Raw genomic sequence first — 18030 nt, forward strand, 5'->3', positions numbered from 1 at the left:
CATACAGCATTTGCCATTCAAGTTGCTGTTTTTGAGAAACAATGATATAAGTATGTTAAAGGGGACTTTTGTCCAACTGGTGAATGTCTCACATGTATCTGAATTATACATGCTATAAAGAAATTCAGTCTGAATTGAGATTTTCAGAGTATCTTCATGAGCACAGAATTCTGTAGTTTACTACTAGACTCTTTGAAAATTAGAACATAAAGACATTCATGATATTTTAGATGCTTTAAATTTAATTTTTTTTAATTTAAAAGTTGTAATTTTACATTTGGCACAGATTGATTAATAATAACAATAATAAGAGTTAGAAGAACCCCATATCACATCAAGGATTTTGTGGCTGGCCATGGGTATAGAATTCCACCTGGCGTGACAAACAGGCACTGCTCTCCAAGCCCCTGACTGCTACTAATGGGGGTCAATCCTGAAGGGTTGCAGGCATGTCTGTGAAGAGGTTAGGCCTCTGCGGCACAGCCATGTGATGACTTTTAACAATTGAAGCACCTTGCCACCAGATCAATGCAACCATGTCAATTGGTATCGATCATGGGAATGGCTAGAACAATCCAATGGTTATGTGCTGTGTACAAAATTGGCTGGGGCTTCGATCTTTGCCATGCCTTTACTCATATTTTAGCTGTGTTTTATATAGTGACTTGTTTTTGCGTTAGAATTATTAATAGAAGGGTTGGTTTTTAAGTTTTTAATTAAATGTTTAGCGTAGTTAAGTCACTCCTCCTCAAGAAAACAACTCCGTGCTCTAGCTTGGTATTAAGTGTAATCATCATTTTTTTCGCAACTTGTTCTCCTAAAGGGGCTAAAAGTTACCATTCTAAACACTCTATTATTGAGCTTTAAAATGAGCGGTAACTGAGATTTACTCACATTTTAAGATAATCTTTGGTGTTAAAGTTATAAGGATTAAAGAGCTAAGAAATGAAAGGTGCTGCAAACAGTGGCTTGCTCAGAATAAAAGCTTTGAAGTTGTTGGTTGTTGCTGTTATTGTTATTATTACTATTACTGCTGTTATTTTTCTATTATAGTCACTACCATGAAAAGAGAGTAAGTAATGAATCCCAAGTGTAACATGCTTATCATTTCTCAGTCTAGAAGCCACCTTCTAAATTCAGGAAAGTCTCACTCTGCCCAGTGAGATGCCTGACTTAAAGGGAATCCTGTTTTCTATTCAGGGAGTGGAGATTCCACAATTTCTTCACACTACATCTTGGTATTATCTTTCTTTCTTTTTTTAATACTTTATTTCTGAGATAGAGAGAAAGAGAGAGAGAGAGAGAGAAGCAGGGTGAGGTGAAGGTCAGAAAGAGAGGAAGATACAGAATCCGAAGTAGGCTCCAGGCTCTGAGCTAGCTGTCAGCACAGAGCTTGACATGGGGCTCCAACCCAAGACCGTGAGATCATGACCTGAGCCAAAGTCGGACACTTAACCAACTGAGCCACCTGGGTGCCCCTTCTTTTCTTTTTTTTTAAATGTTTGTTTATTTATTTTCAAAGAGAGAGTGTGCACATGCACCCATAGGAGGGGCAGAGAGAGGGAGACAGAGAAATCCCAAGCAGGCTCCGCACTCTCAGCACGGAGCCACACATGGGGCTTGATCTCATGAACCGTGAGATCATTACCTGAGCCAAAATCAAGAGTTGGATACTTAACCAACTGACTTATATTTGATTCACATCTTGTGTGTGTGAAGTTTTCACTCTTGTGTATTAAAATGGTTCTGAGTGCTTAATAACATTTCTGTCTGTCCAGGAAGAACGCTAATGTTTTCAGCAGAAAACATTAATATTAGACAACCAACAGATTCAGTGTCCTATAGCTTCCAAATAGGGAAAATATGGTTTTTTAATATTTAGTATGGATTAACTGGCTTCATTAGTTCATTCTCAATATGGCCCTGTAAAGCATCATATAACATGCTAAAAATGTCTCCTTTATTTTTGTAGTAAATAAAGAACATAAAAGATATTTCAATTCATTTTATAGTGTCAAGAATGACACTTTAAACTTTCTTAAAAAGTGATTTTTAAAAAGGTATCAAACTTTTAACACATGAAAACAAAGATTAACATATGTTTTTAAAATTTCTTTAGAAAATATAAGTTTTATAAATTTGGTCATAAATTTTGACAAGATGAATTGAGCAAATCGCTGTCTTAATATTTCAATTCAAAAAGCCTAAAGGGAAGAAGAGAATAATGTCCAACTGGAAATTTAGTGTTATCCCCACATTTAAAGTACAAACCATTACAATGTAATAAAATTAATCCAGACATTTCCAGGGCAAGTGTGGCTGACCTTTTGTTCACCAACCACTGACCCCAGGGTGAATGCAAGAGGCTTGTGGAGGGAAAGTCTGTTTGTTTGGCTTCAGTCCCTGGTATTTAAATTGCATTCCCTAATCAAATGAAAAGGCTGTCCTCTCTATCAGGTTACAGAATCCATGGCAACATTTGGCCTTTTATATCCATAATGTTAGCCTTTTTGTTTGCATCTAAGTAGAGACACCTGGAGCAATGTTAACATTAACCGATTTAGCATTAATAGCTTCATTATATAAGAATTTCTGATCAGATAGCTGTTACTTTTGTTATATTGCTTCAGCTTGTATTGTTGTCATTTTTTATCTCCCTGCTTGGCAACCAGGCAATGATTTGCAAATTTTTTTGTCTTGATTAATTAAGCAATATAATTATCAGTAACCGTGATGCAGTCTTTGCTCAACAAAGCTTCTGAGAGAAAACAATGGTAAGTCTGTTAGTATGAATGCATTCCACGCGTCCCAGATGCATGAGGATATTATGGACAATGAGGGGAAAGGCCGCCTGTGAGCGAGGACAAAGGGTGCCACGCAGACTCGACACACTGCACATACCGCCAGGGACATGCTGCGGGCTCCCTGGGACACAGACGCCTCGTTAGATTACAGCTAGTCAGCAGAGATTAATTCTCAGCCATTTGGTGCAATAATTTACCCATTCCCCAGTCTTTTAACTAGTGCTCCTTACTGTGGAAGTAAAGGCTTTGTACTCAAAAGGTTTATTTAACCTTGCCTGCTTTTAGAGATCCCCACCAAAATCATTATTTTTGCTTAGAAATTATTTTGACACAGCCACTTGAAGTTGAGGAATATGCCTTAGAGGAGGACAGAATTATGCACAAGTTTCAAGAATTGTAGGTAGAGTCAAAGGCATTTCTTTTAGCACCTGTGTATATCATCTAAATATACTATGACTGATCTAAGTCCACTTATTTTACTGGTCTCTGGGCAGCCATACTTCTCTAGGAATAATTTTAATCCTTTTTTAGGAGGGTGGAAAAAAAAAAAACCTCATCAGTACACAAAAGTCCTGCCATTGGGTAGAGTCATGCATATTCAAATTGTACTTTCATTCACTCGGCCTCATTAATAGCGTATGTAATAATGTAGGGCTATTTGTAATACAAGCTCACAGGCAGCATTGCTTCCAAGTCCTTTGAAATTTAACATATTTCGCTTTTTCATTCCATACACCTCCCTTAAATATACAAATTATGTGCCTGGCAGAATCCGCCTCTTCTTAATAATACACAGCACTTGCGAAATGGTATGTTGAAGAAATGTGGGTGTGCTTGTGTGAGCACAGAAAACCCTTGCATCTGAGAGGACCGCTCACTTCTTGAGCTTTTTATTTAACTATAAATAAATAAATGAATGAATGAATGAATAAATAAATAAATAAATATCAATATGTTTAGCCCATGATTTCATTGTTAAATTACTTTCAAAGTAAGTTCATCTCCATAAACATATAAACATTGACACGGTAGTCTTTGGTCACAGAAAATAAATGTGCTGTTGTCAGATTGGGCTTTTTTCAATTTCTACTTTTATTACTAAGGGAAGACTTGCATATAGAACAGAACATGAGTGCCTGAAAGAGTTTGTTCTGTATAAAAAAAAGGGGGGGTGTTCATAAAGCCTCCATATGGCAGTGAGGACCCTAGTTGCTTTTCTTTTTCAGTAACTGAAAATAATTTTGATATTCAAAACATTTTTGCCTTTATGAATTTGTGAAGGTATATTTTAGTGTTTCTGTCATGCTTACCTCCAGGCTCATTAGTGACTGGCTAGTGACTGGCTGGCCAGCGGGTGGAGATGCTGAAGCAGCCTTGACCCAGAGCAGTTGAGACAAGAGGCAGCTTTGGTGAAGCCAAGGGTCCTCCTTATCACCTCAACCAGAGTGTCGGTTTTGTAAATGAAGAGACATGCTTAATGTCCTCCAGCCTCTACTTTCTCAGCCCTGGTAGATATGGACATGGAAGAAAAATGGATAATTCTGTGACTTCTGAGAAGTATAGGCAGGAAAGAATACGAGGATAGACAGGGGCCCCAGAGTTCCAGTTCCTGTGCTGCTGAAGTGGGTGTGGATCTTGGGCAGGTCTGGTGATTTCTTTGGACTTTCATTTCCTCAGCTCTGACATTCAGACTGGAGACCAAGGTCTTTCTACAGTCCTTTTTAGGGATTCTAAATGCCCCTTTAAGATGATGGGCCCTGTTTGATCTTCCTGTTCCCAGATGCCTGTCCTTTCCCTAAGCTTCCCCAATTCACCACGTTGCTGTCAAGGTGGTATTTGGCTTCCTTGCAGGCTCAGCAGCTACTGGTAGTGTGTGAGTGTATGCAAGTGAGTATGCGTGTGCGTGTCCGTCTTCAGGAAGACATCTAGCCCAGGACCTTCACCTGGAGCCAGTCCCCAGAAATGTTGGTTAAGGCTGATGAACCAGAAATCACAAGGACATTTGCACATGCAAGGTCAAGAATGGCCAGTATTTGCACCTGTGTTTGAAAAGAAATCTTTTACTAGTGTGGCTTCGTTATATGGGCTATGTTTGACAGCAACATGGTTATGGAAACTTCTTTTTATTTCATATATGTAATTTTCTTAAATATTTGTTTCAAACCCAACCAAATAACCTTTTTGAGATTAAGGCATATCCTTTAAAACACTCTGGGAAATTCTCAGGGAAAATAAGTTGTTAACTTCTAAATATGTGAAGAAGCATTTATTTTGAAAGATAACTGATGGGCACCTGAGTAGCCCAGTCAGTTAAGTGTCTGACTCTTGGTTTCAGCTAGCTCATGATCTTGTGGCTTTATGGGTTCGAGCCCCCCATCTGACTCTGTTGGCAGCACAACAGAGCCTGCTTAGGATTCTCTCTCTCCCTTTCTCTCGCTCTCTCTCTGTACCCCTCTCCCACTCATGCTATCTCTGTCTCCCTCAAAATAAATAAATAAACTTGAAAACAAAGATAACTGAAAACACTGAATAACCAGAATTTGGTAAAATACATTAGTTTTTTTTTTTTATATATTTTTATTTACTTCTGAGAGAGAAACAGCGTGAGCAGGGGAGGGTCAGAGAGAGAGGGAGACACAGAATCCGAAACAGGCTCCAGGCTCTGAGCTGGCTGTCAGCACAGAGCCCGACGCGGGGCTCAATCTCACCAACTGTGAGATCATGACCTGAGCCGAAGTCTGACGCTCAACTGACTGAGCCACTCAGGCGCCCCCATTAGTTTTTTTTTAAGATTTTATTTTTTTATGTACTCTCTACACCTTACATGGGGCTTGAACTTACAAATTAGAGATAAAGCATCACATGCTTTACTGACTGAGCCAGCCAGACACCCCTAAGATACATTAAGTAGGTTATTGCAACATATTCTGTTTTGGTAATTTATTGTTATTGTTATTGGGGCTTTCTTAGTAAAGGAATGACATTGGAAACTTGGGAAAAGGCAGCTGTCATTTGCAGATGTTATATCAAAAACAAATTTCTTCTCTACTTCATTGCCACTGCTAATTAGAGGAATTCCCTGGATACAAGGGATTTATATTATTTCTTTTGTCCAGTTTTTGAAAGACTATCTGAGTCACCCACAAGCAGTTGCCAAAGAATAATGAAGAACATTTATTTATAAGATAAGCCTCAATACAGATGGGAAAAAATCTATACCCTATTATTAATTCCAAGCTCCTGTTTTATCCTTTACAACAATTTGGCTATTGAGTATTCTTTCTGCATTGATTTATCTCAAAAGTTGACATTGTTTTCCCTTTTATTTCAGTTGTCCTTTGATATATACATCTCTCTCTCCTTTGCCTTATCCTCGCTCCCTCAGCAGCCAGAGCCAGCTTGTGTGAATATATACCGAGTGGCACTCAGTAGAGCTTGCTTTGTGTCAGAAACCAAGACCTCTGAGCTGCCTCAATAGGAAGGGCCTTCTGGCCAAGAGACCAGGCGCATTCTCCCCATCCTTCGGTCAGGGTGTCACAAGCACACAGAAATCCTCTGTGAGAAGAAAACAAGGCCCACTGCCCCTGGAATCTGAGAACTTATCCTGAAAGGAGTATTTTCTGTGCTGTCCTTGAAATTGATTAGCTTGTTGTTTGTTGTTGGGGGGGGGGGTTGTTGTTTTGGTTTCTTCATGTATACTTCCATTCCATCTGCATCTCACTGATTATGGACTGCTTTTAGCATAAATCATAGGAAGAAGTGCACTTATTGTTTAAGGAATATATTTAAAATTGTTTTAAGTGTGGTGTTGCTAAAAATAGGAGAAAGTGTTATTCTTTCCTATTTTTTTATTTGCTGTCATTGTTACATGGACTAGGCAACCCTAAATAATTTTAGACTGCAAATAGCTTCTTGATTTTCCTCTTTGGAATAAAGATGCCCACTTCCCCCCAACCCTACAAGTACTGAGGAGAGACACTCATTTGTTATAATTAGTAAAACTAATAGTTTCATCCTTCTTTGCTCCTATCTGAATCTCCTCAGTTGTGACCATGCCTCTGTGCCCTAGGTACTGGTCTCAAAATAGGCTTAGCCAATCTTTGCAGTTTTTACATCTCTGTTTTAACTGTGGAGCCTTTTCTCAAACCCACCAGATGGAAGAAGAGGTGTTGCAGCAGAAACCTGCTCCAGACTTAAGACCACACCATAGCCTGGTCTTTCATCCTGGCCTTTCAGGCATCTCCATGAAGCAAATGATAGCTGGTCACAATGTGACCTTATTCTAGAAATGTAGAGGGGGGCAACACGCTTGGTTAATGGCCAGTGGTTAGAGCCTCAAGAGCTGGAGGCCTTCTGTCAGTCATTCAGGCAACGTATCTATTAAGGCTGCTTCATGTCAGATCTGTATCAAGGGCTGGTGGTCTCATGATCCCAGAATCCCAGTTTTAGTTAGGGAGACAGCCAACAATTAAGTAAACAATTAAACTAGACACTTTCAAATAGGCGCTTTGGTGTTACAAAGAAGATAAAACAGAGTGATAGGATGGGCCAGGAGGAAGCTGCTTTAATTCAGGTAGGGGGACTTCTAGTTTCCAATCCAGCATGTAGGGAACTTCGAAGTCATCAGTCACATTCTGACAACATGAAAAAAGCTGAACAAACTGAAAATAAACAACTCTTCTTTGATGCATCAGAGAATTGAAGTCACAAGGAAAATCACTGCCTCCAAAATTGGAGGGACAGGCAGAAACAGAGAATCACAGCTTGCCATAGCAGAAGGCCAGGAACAGAAACCCCTGGGGAACCAGTGACAAGGTAGGAAAATGTCAGCTGTAGTTGACCAATTGCTGGAGGCTCTGTGTCCACAAATTTGAGAGTTAGAGTCAAGAGGGGCCTGGTCTTTGGGAGACCCCCACACTTTTATGTATTTTCCCTCTAAGAGTCCTACCACTTTCTCACAGTGAAGGAGGAAAAAACCATTGTGCTTCAGTAGAAGGAGGGAAAGAAGCCATTTTGAAATACACCCAGAGCATTCTCTTCTTCTGAATAAGATCTGTCCTCAAGATGAAGTATTATACCAGAGCCTTACCCACTGGGGTTTTACCAGGACCAACTCAAGCTCCCTCTAGCTTTGCTGTCTCACATAAGGGAGTGTGTGTGTTTGGCAGGGAGTTGGGGGTGGGGGCAGCACAAAAACACAGAACTGAGAAGCACTTGTGAAGGTCCCGCCCCAGAGACACAGGCTCACTGAAAGTCTGAGACCTGATCATAGGTCTGTGGGACACTTCTCCCCCACACCTTATCACTACATCAAAAGTATATTTGTGCAGCAACAACGGAAAGAATTGCACATCTAAGACCTTAAATGTCTTGAGGGAATCCCAGAGACAAAAGGGAGACCAAAACATGGGCATACAAGAAGATTTTAGCCATTGACACCATCATCTGCAGCTTCAGCAGACAATAAACACAGCCTAACTCTGAGACGGACAAATATAATGTGTCACCTAAAGGCTGATTTACTTCAGTTCCTTTTACGTGGTCTGTTATATTCAGCTTTTGACAAAAAATTACAGGGCATACTGAAAGTAAACAACAACAACAACAACAACAACAACAAACCCAGCTTGGAGATACAGAACTTGCAAACATCAGAACCAGACTCAGATTTGGCAGAGATTTTGAAATTATCATACCAGGAATTTAAAATAACTATGATTACTGTGTCAGGGATTATAAAAGAAAAAGTGGACAGCATGCAAGAAGAGATGACTAACATAGCAGAGAAATACAAACTCCAAGAAAGAATTAAAAGGAAATGCTAGAAGAAAAAAACACTAACAGATATGAAGAATGATCATCAATCAACTGGACAGCTTAGGAAAAGAACTGTGAATTTAAGGATAAGTCAGTAGAAACCTTGAAACTGAAATACAAAGGGAAAAGGATGTGAAAACCTGAGCAAAACATTGAAGACCTGTGGGCCACTTGTAAAAGATGTAATATGCACCTAATGGGAATACCAGGAAGAAGAGAAAGGAACAGAAGAAATATTTGAATTCATAAGTAAACATACTTTATACAATATATTTTAGTATATAATTTTAATATACCTGAGAATTTTTCAAATTAAGGGCATATACCGAACCACAGATGCATGAAGCATAGGGAATAAATACCAAGTAGGGTAAATACTAAAATATCTATCATATTTGTACTATATGTTATAAATCGAATATTTGTGCCCCTCCAGAATTCATTTTTTTGAAACCTAACTCCCCAGTGTGATGGTATTTGGAGATGGGGCCTTTGGGGGATGATTAGGTCATCAGGGTGAAGCACTCAGGAATGGAATCAGTTTTAAAAGATACTTCAGAGCATTCCCTTACGACTTCGTCCATTTGAGGACACAAAGACAGCATCTGTGAAACAGGAAACAGGATCTCACCAGACACCAAACCTCCTGACATCTTAATCTTGGACCTCCCAGCCTCCAGAATTGTGAGAAACTAATTTCTGTTGTTTATAAGCCACTCAGTGTATGGTATGTTGTTATAGCAGCCCAGACAGACTAAGGTACTACCAAAAATCAAATACAAAGGGAAAATCTTGAAAGAAACCAGAGTTAGAAAAAATAACTGTGGAGGAGTAAGCCCGAGTGTTACTGTATTACTTCTTTTCAGAAATCATATAAGCAAGAAGCAAGTGGATTAAAACATTTAAAGTGTGGCAAGAAGGAAACCAGTTAGCCTAGGATTCTGTATCCTTCAAAAATGAAAGAAAAAAAATAAAGACTTTCTCAGATAACTAAAACTTAGGAAACTTGTGACCAAAAAAAGTTAAAATAAACTCATCAAGAAGGAAAATTATGTAGACCTGAAACAGAGATCCACTTTAAAAAGGAAGAGCTTTAGAGAAGAAATGAAGATAAGTGAAATCTTTCATGTTTCTTATTCCTAATCAATCTGATAGATAGTTTGCTTCAAATAAAAATAGCAACTATGTATTCAACAATTGGATAAGAAATGAATGACAGTAAGGTTACAAGGATGGAAGGGAAGAACTGGCAATGCTGTTATACAGTTCTTTTACTACCTGTGAAGCAGGATAGTGCTATTTGAAAAAGGATTTGAATTAGTTCTAAGTATATATGTCAAGCTCAAGAAGAGTCACTTAAAAAAGTTTTTAAAAAGAAGGTATCATGGATTTGCTAAGAGAAAAACTGGAATTATAGAAAATGCTCAATAAAATCAGAGAAAGCAGAAGGAGTAGGAAACAACAATAGGAGCAAGTGAAGTACAGTAACAGATATGGTAGATACTAATCTAACTATATCAGTCATCACTTTACATGCCAAGAGTCTAAGTATAGCAATTAAAAGAAAAAAAGACTGTCAGAGTTGATTAAAACAAAAACAAGAACAACAAGACCCAGCTCTGTGTTGTCTACAAGAAACCCACATTAAATTATAAAGACACAGATTAAAAGTAAAGGGATAGAGAAAGATATCCCACACTAACACAGATCAGGACTAATGGTATTTATACCAGACAACACTGACTTAAGAGCAAGGAAAATTATCAAGGAGGAAGAGGGGCATTACATGGGGGCAGAGAAAATTCCTCCAGGGGGTGATGTTTAAGTTCCCCAAGGGGTGACCCTGAATGAAACAGGAGAGCCAGCTGTCAAGAAGCATCAACCAAAGAGGACAGAAAAAACAAAGTCTTTACAGAGGACATGAGCTTCATGAGTCTGAGGAAAGATATCTACTGGCCCAGGGATGGGGAGAGGAAGGCTGGGGAAGCTGAGAGTTTCCATGGCCCCATCGTGAGGACTTTGACCTTGATGAGCTTAGAAAGGCAGGCAGTCTAACCACATTTTTTTCTATAAAATAGGAACAAAGTGTCAGCCCCATGAAATTGTTATGGGAATTAAATACTTTGTACATACATACATACATACATACATACATACATACTTTGAGCACTGAGCTCGTAACCTGGCCCAGAAGAGGGAATTTAATAACAGTAGCCACAGCCAGTGGGCTTATCATCAAAAATCGAATATTCCTTGGCTCTTTAACCTCTTGCTCTATGATTCATTTGTTATTCTGTCTTGATATAACCTCTTAGTAAATTCTGAAATAGGTCAATTAATTATGTATATTACTTTCATGTCCAGTTGCGAAGATCCAAAGGCATCAAAGGAGAACCCTTTTAGGCTCAGTTAATGGATCAACCTACTATAAAGACATTCATAGATATGCCATGATTGTTCCATAAGGGAACTTTCTCCCTATTTGGAAGTTCTTTTTCTGTGTCTACCCCAGGCTCTGCAAAATAAGAGTTTAAGTCTGTTTCACTTATCTTTCAAGAAACTAGCCCAAGTCCACTGAGCCATTTTTCAACTGGCCCTTCTTCAGAGAGCATTGCCATTAGGAGTTGTACATTTGTGGAGGACACTGCCATGCCTTCCCCTTTCCACACCTGTGCATAAAGTCAGAACAGATGATCTTTAAGGGCTCTTTTACCTCTGCCATCAAGGGTTCCAGGATCTTCTACAGTTTCTCCCTCTGGGGAGTTCACAATCCCATGGTATTAACTTATGGACTGAAAGAGTGTATTTGGACCTATAAAATTATGCTTCAGATGTCAAAGTGAGTGACAGATAAATCAGTTAAAAATTGCATTGAAGTACAATAACTTTCCCACTGGAAAAAAACAATAGCAGTTATATTATTCACCAGAAAGACTGAGCCAATAGACTGAAAATTTTATTAAAATTTGTTAAAAAGTAAAATGTGTTCCGTTCTAAGCACTGTAATGTGCTCTGTGGTTCCATGGTCTTGTACAAATTAATTTGTGATGGAGAATCCCTTACTGACTAGGCAATTCTGGCTCTAGAGTAACTGGAGCGGAGCTTCTCTGGAGGAATATCCTTGGCCAGGCCATGCTATGACATGGAAAGCCAACACTGGTCAGCCTGGCCCCCATGGCTGTTCTTCAGTCTTTTCATTTCTCTCTGATATTGATGCTGCACACATTCCCCTAGATACCTGTTGTGGATCTTTCCAGTCTTCTCAAGTGCACTGTCCGGCCTTCTCTCCTGCCTTACTCTCTTTAGTGGCCCTGCCTCTGACTTCACACTGGGATACAGAAAGTCCCTTGGCCCCTGTGTGCAGCCCTTTGCCTCATCCAGCCACAGTCTTTGTTTTTACTTCCCTGTAATGCATATAACACCAACTAATGCTCGGCTAGATTAGCACCTCCCGGAATACATTGTCAGGACACTGCGTTAGCAAAGGGACTCAGTACCCCCTCACCCTTTCAGCTCTGTCTTCTACCATTTGCCTGAGTGCCCCTCTCCTTTCACACATCTCTTCCAGTACCCACAGTCATGACCACCTCCCATGTGACAACTTCTGTGGCTTCTCTCAGCTAGCAGAGGACTTTCTGCTGTTCCAGAACATTGTTATCTGTACCCATCCTAAAGCTTTTTTTTTTTTCCTTTTCATTTATTGGCCTTCTTGAGTATATAATTTTATCTTCCCTGTAAATTGTTTATGCATTAGAGTTCTGACTTACCTCTGTATTCCTCTACATCTCTTACTGGGGCTTTGATCAAAGCAAGCAAATACCTAACTAGTAAACAGAGAAAATCTGAAATCTTTTTGACCCAGGAAGATTCTGTGTATTTTCAGAATTTGGGGGCAAGATTTTAGAGTCCTCTAATTAATCCATTTCCCCCCAAATTATCTTCTGTTATTTAGAGAATGTATTTATATAATATAAAGATTAAAATATATGAAAATAAACATTCTCTTTTTCAGAAACATACCTTATACTTCTCTTAAAGTTTTTACCCTTATCTCAATATTATATGATTTTCTTACCTTGTTTCTCATTAAGACAGTATTATTTGCAATCCACTTCAGAGATTAATATAGCATTTGAATGTTTCAGCCACTCTGTAAGGGGGATAGGGCATATCACACCTCTCCTGGGCTCTGAATATGTCCATAAATGTAAGTATAGTAAGTTACCAAGGGGACTTGGTTTCTTGACAGCTACACCAAGTCCAGAATTTGAATCCTGGTAGTCTCGACCTCTTTGAGCATAGAAAGGTGTTCATTTTCACAACTGTATATGGATGCTCATTAATGAAAGGCGGTTTACATTTGTGTGGTTCTGTGTACACATCCTGTGTACACTTTGTAGGCATATATATGGAGAGTCCAGCAGAAACTCAAATGCTGACCCTCTGCATTATCATCCACCTCTTGAATAATAAAGGCAGTGCCAAAAAGCTGGGTGTGAAAATCATGGCCATATCTTGTTATGAACACGAGCCCCCAGTTTTCAAAAAGGGTTGTAAAACTGACCAAACTGGGCATGTTAAGGCACCCATACCCTGAATGTATCACTTCCAGCATGTCCTGGTTCTCAGTAGAATTGTATGTGGCAGTGTTCCAGTTCTGGAAGCTGGAGGTTATCCATGAGGAACTTGAAGAGAGCTCAGTTGTTCATTACCTTGCTTTGGAACATCAAGATGTCTGGACTGAATCTGTGAGATATTAATTCCCACAAATCAGCTGGAGATTCCAGATCACTTTATGTGTCCCAAGGATTCCCCTTTGCCCTGGCTGCAGCAGCTGGATGCCTCCTCATGCTGGCACACTGAGCTATATTGCAGGATGAACTTCAGTGACATCACTTCTTTGCAAAGAAAGCTTTCTCCACTTTTATGATATCTGGCCAAGAGAACCTGGGTGCTTCTGGGCCTGGACACAGGCCTGTTAAGGAGAAAATCACTCGTGCTACACTTTCTAGGTTTGTGTTTCCTCTCCCAGGTGTGCTTCCTTTAGTGATAGGGGCTCCATGGGCATCTCCTGACTTATAATCGGCAAGGAAATTTTACTAATCTCAGGCTCTGGTCCTCGTGCTGGGAGGGCAGTTATGAGTCAGACATTTTAGTTTGTTGTGAACATACGTGCTCAATGTATGATATGCCGGGTTAAAATTCTGATTATTAATTATATTACCCTTTTTCCAAAAATCCAGCTTTTGATCCTGGTAATTCTCTCTGTTGTGTGCTTCTATTTCATTGAAGCCTACTTCTGTCTTTATTATTTCTTCCCTTCCAGTTTCTTTTGAGTTATTCTTTTGGATTTAAATATTTCTTGAGATGGGTGTTTATCTCATTAAGTTGCAGTTTTTATTCCTTGCTCATATGAGCATTTAATACCACATATCCTCTCTCAGTACTGCTTTGACGTCTAATATCTACATTTTCATGATTATTTAGCTTAACATACTCTTAAGTTAGTATTTTTGTTCACCCCTGAGTTATTTAGAAGTGTGTTTCTTAGTTTCTAAAGATAGATATTTGTGCTGGTTATTCTCGTGTTGTTATTTTTTTAACTTAATATGTCTTTGGGAACAAAATACAGATTGTATGATTTCAGCCCCTTGAAACTGAGACTTGCTTTATGACCTAGAACAGGGCTCAGCAAACTTTTTCTATAAAGGGCCAGGTGGTAAATCTTTTAGGCTTTGTGGCCCATGCAGTCACAGCTACTCAACTCTGCCATTGCAGTGTGAAAACAGGTATAGGCAATATGTAAGTGAAGGACTGTGCTTCTCTTCCAGTAAGATTTTGTTCTTGACTGATTTTGAATTTCATATAATTATTACATGTCACACAATATATTTTTCAACCATTGTAAAAAGTAAAAACCTTCTTAGCTTGAGGTCATACAGAAAAGGCACCAGGCTTGGAATTAGGCCCCATAGTCTGTATTTATGGACCCTTGGCCTAGAATATAGTTAGTGTTTTAAAACTATACTGTGCATGCTTGAAAGAAATGTGTCTTCTACAATTGGGTGAAATATTTTGTATGTATCCATAAGGATGAGTTTGTTGTGTTGTTCAAATTTTCTATATTTTCATTTTTTTAGAATATTTTTAATATAGCATTAATAAAAGGGTACAAATTTTAAGTGTATAACTTGATGCTTTTAAAGCACATTATTTAATGTTTCCCAGATGTAAACATAGGATATTGCCAGCCACTAGAAATTTCCCTACACTCCATCCCAATCACTAATCCCTTGAAAAGGTGGCCACTTTTCTATTCTGACTTCCATCACCATTTATTGGTTTTACCTGTTTTTGAACTGTAGCTAGAATTACATAGTGTGAACTTCTTTGTGTCTGTTTCTTTAACTCAGCATAATATTTGGGTCATTCCCATGATGTTAACACATAGTTGTGGCTTGTACATTTCATTACTGTGGAATATTCTGTTAGTTGAATATACCACAGATTTTGCATTCATTCTCCTATTGATAAACATTGAGGATATGCCTAATTTGGTGAATATATGTGACTTGCTTTTCACTTTCATTATGAGCAGAATGTTTTACATTTTTATTAAGTCCAATTTATTTTTTTCTTCTATGATTGGCACCTTTTATACCATAAGAAATCCTTGCCTGACCCAAGATGGTGAAGATTTTCTCATACGTTTTCTTCCGGGAACTTTGTGGTTTTAGGTTTACTATTTTGATCTATAATCCACTAAATTTTTGTGTGTGATATGAGGTAGAGGTCAAGGTTCATTTTTAAATATGGCTATCTGCTTGTTTCAGTACCTTTTTTGAAACAGACTTCCCTTTCCCTATAAAATTCATGTGCTGCCTTTATTGCAAATCAGTTGGATCTATTCTTGGACCCTGTATTCTGTTCTACTGATATGTTTGTCTCTTCTGGTACCAATGCTATGATGTATTAATTATGATAGTTTTATGTATGCCTTAAAATTAGGTAATATAAATCTTATTGTCTTGGCTAACTTAATTTTTTCATTTTAATATAAATTTAGAATCAGCTTATCTCTATCTATAAAAATAGCTTGCTAGTATTTTGACTTGGTTTGTGCTGAATCTGTTGCTCCCTTTCAGCAGACTTGACATCTTAACAGTATGGAAACTTCCAATCCATGAACATTGTACATCTTTCCATCTTTTAGGTTGTCTTTAATTTACCTCAGCAGTGTTTGGTAGTTCTATCTCTTTTGTCAAATCTGTTCCTAGGTATTTGATGATTTTGATGCTATTATTATTTTTAAAATCATTTTCTAGGGCAGCTGGGTGGCTCAGTCATTTAAGCATCCGACTTCAATTCAGGTCATTATCTCATAGTTTGTGAGTTTGAGCCCTGTGTCAGACTCTGTGCTAACAGCTCAGAGCCTGGAACCTGCTTAAGATTCTATGTCTCCCTCTCTTTCTGCTCCTCCCCAACTTAGGTTTTTTTTCTCTCTCTCTCTCAATAATAAATAAACAATTTTTAAAGTCATTTTCCAGCTGTTGGTGGCTAACATTCAGAAATATAATTGGTTTAGAGGATATATTGTATACTGTGACCCTTGAAAGTCCAGTTGTTAGTTCTAGTTAAATTCCTTTGGATTTCTCTTGTTCATAATCATGTTATCTGTAAATAAAAATAACTTTACTTCTTTCTAATCTTTGTGGTCCTTTCTTCTTTCTTCTTTTCTTTCTCTTATTTTCTTTATTGTAATAACTAGGACTTTCAAAAATGTTGAATAGAAAATGTTACAATTTTTTTCCCTTTAAGATTTCTTCAAATTGAAGAAGTTCTCTTCTATTCCCAGTTTGCTGGGAATTCTTTGTTAATCATGAATAAGAGTTGAATTTTATGTATGCTTTTTCTGTATGTATCAAGAAGGTCATACAATTTTTTTTATTTTATTAATGTAAATTGCATTAATAGATTCATGATTGTTAAACCAACCCTGGCCTTTTATGGCAAATACCACTTGGTCAAGATACAGTGTCGTTTATATATATTGCTGTGTTTAATTTGCTAAGAATTTGTAATGGATTTTTGCATCTTTGTTGAGGGATGTTAGTTCATAGTCTTCTTGTGTCAGCTCCTCAAGTCCTTTCCTTTGGGCAAAGAGCCTTCCATTTTCCCCAGGCCCTCTCCCAGTGCCAACCACAGAAAAGGTGTTCCACAAATAAATAGTCTTTGACACAAGTTAAAAGACCTATGCTAGAGACCTGTATTTGTTAAATAATTTAAATTATTTAAATAACAGTTTCTGGGGCACCTGGGTGGCTCAGTCGGTTAAGCCTCCGACTTCAGCTCAGATCACGATCTCACATTTGTGGGTTCAAGCCCCATATCGGGCTCTGTGCTGACAGCTCAGAGCCTGGAGCCTGCTTCGGATTCTGTGTCTCCCTCTCTCTTCCCTTCCCCCTCTCATGCTCTATCTCTCTGTGTCTCAAAAAATAAATAAAAACATCAAAAATAAAATAAAATAAATAAAATAAAATAAAATAAAAAAGTAATAAAATGACAGTTTCACTCATTTAGCCAGTATTTGTATCCCAACCATGTGCCAGGTACAGTGCTACTCATTGGAGGTTTCTCTCCATTATCTCCAGCAACTCCTTCTCAGTCCTCTTTGCTAATTCTTCCTCATGTCTCCAACCTCTAAACATTGGAGGGCCACAGGATTAGTCCTCAAACCTCTTTTCTTACTCATCTGATCATCCAATCTCATGGCTGTAAACATCCATCTTTAAATAAATAACTCTTATAAATCTCCAGTCTGAGCTTCTCCCTTGATTTCCAGCCTAATATATCTGCTGCGACCCCCATACATCACCTCTGGAGATCTAACAGTCATCTCAAACTTAGCATATTTAAAGTTGTAAGAGAAGGCCCTTTTGGTCTTCTCCATTTCAGGAGAAGGTGGCTCCAACTTCCCTATTGCCAGGTATAAGCCATGGCATAATTCTTGATGCCTCTCTTTCTCTCCCACTTCATTAGTAATCCTCAGCAAATCCTGTCTAGCTTCAAACTATTTCTGGAAGCCAACCACTTCTCCCCACTTCTGCTACCATTCTGATCTAAGCCATCATCATCTCTTGCCTGGATTCTTCACTAGTTCCCTAGCTGGTCTCCATAATGCTTACTTCTTGCAATTTTCCTAACACAACAGCCAGAACATACCTTTAAAATGTAGGTTAGGGGTGCCTTGGTGGCTCATTTGATTGGGCATCCAACTTTTGATTTCAGATCAGGTCATGTGATTGAGCCCCACATTGGACTCTGTACTGACAGTGCACAGCCTGCTTGGGATTCTCTCTCTCACTCTCTCTCTCTCTATCTCTCCCGTTTTTCTCTCTCAAAATAAATA

The 18030-nt window shown here is 38.5% G+C and overlaps 1 protein-coding gene across 1 annotated transcript in view; it reads left to right on the forward strand.

The window, feature by feature from the left end:
- The window catches only part of RALGAPA2 (Ral GTPase activating protein catalytic subunit alpha 2), a 340826-nt gene that overhangs the window by 238166 nt on the left and 84630 nt on the right, over window positions 1-18030 (forward strand). The gene's annotated exons all lie outside the window — the stretch shown is intronic.

This window comes from Crocuta crocuta, unplaced genomic scaffold (genome assembly GCF_008692635.1).
Source record: "Crocuta crocuta isolate KB4526 unplaced genomic scaffold, BGI_CrCroc_1.0 scaffold209, whole genome shotgun sequence".
Lineage (NCBI taxonomy): Eukaryota > Metazoa > Chordata > Mammalia > Carnivora > Hyaenidae > Crocuta > Crocuta crocuta.